The sequence below is a fragment of the Penaeus monodon genome, chromosome 28 (genome assembly GCF_015228065.2).
Source record: "Penaeus monodon isolate SGIC_2016 chromosome 28, NSTDA_Pmon_1, whole genome shotgun sequence".
Classification (NCBI taxonomy): Eukaryota; Metazoa; Arthropoda; class Malacostraca; order Decapoda; family Penaeidae; genus Penaeus; species Penaeus monodon.
This window is the reverse complement of record NC_051413.1, coordinates 1,995,751-1,996,425: the sequence shown is the minus strand read 5'-3', so window position 1 is coordinate 1,996,425 and position 675 is coordinate 1,995,751. Positions and strand designations below refer to the sequence as shown.

Genomic DNA, 675 nt, shown 5'->3' with positions numbered 1-675 from the left:
TTCAGATATTTCGACTACTGGGAATTTAGATACGTTGTTTCTATCAAAGAACAAACTGGTTGTTCTTTCAAATAAGAAATAGATAAATTATCGGGGCCATTTCCCCAATAAGCCTTTTATTTTAGTGTTTCTTCTTTATATAAATATATTTTTACTCACAGCGCGAAACTATGCCATAAAAGTGTGCTTTATAGTGTAATCAATGAACACTTTTAGATCCTGATGAACAAAAAGTAGTTTGTTTGTCCTAACTAATAACCCTTTTCTTGTTACGTTAATATTTCTTTTAGCAAAGCAATCAATTTAGGTAAACTATAGTAATATATGTTATTATTCACTGCAGTAAAAGGTCAAAGAAGGCATTTCTTAAAACTGCATTACCTAATACAAAATAATTTCGTGTTTTATAACATTATATCTTTACTACAATAGAGATGCACGTTATTTCGTATCAATTATCTTGTTTTTACATAATAACAGAAATCTTTATCTTGTGGTTGTAGGAGTTTGTGTACATCATATTAGTGTTTGTAGAAATTTCTAAACACCACAGCAGTTCTTTTTCAATTTGTGTTTGTAGGATTTCCCTTACGCCATATTATTGTTCATCACCCCCCATTCACGTTAAAGAGACCCTCCGCGAAATACCCACAACACAGGGAGTCCCCAAACACG

At 31.7% G+C, this 675-nt stretch overlaps 1 protein-coding gene across 1 annotated transcript in view; it reads right to left on the bottom strand.

Moving 5' to 3' along the window:
* LOC119591274 (rho GTPase-activating protein 18-like) overlaps positions 1 to 675 on the bottom strand; it is a 10,010-nt gene that overhangs the window by 6,506 nt on the left and 2,829 nt on the right. The window lies entirely within an intron of this gene.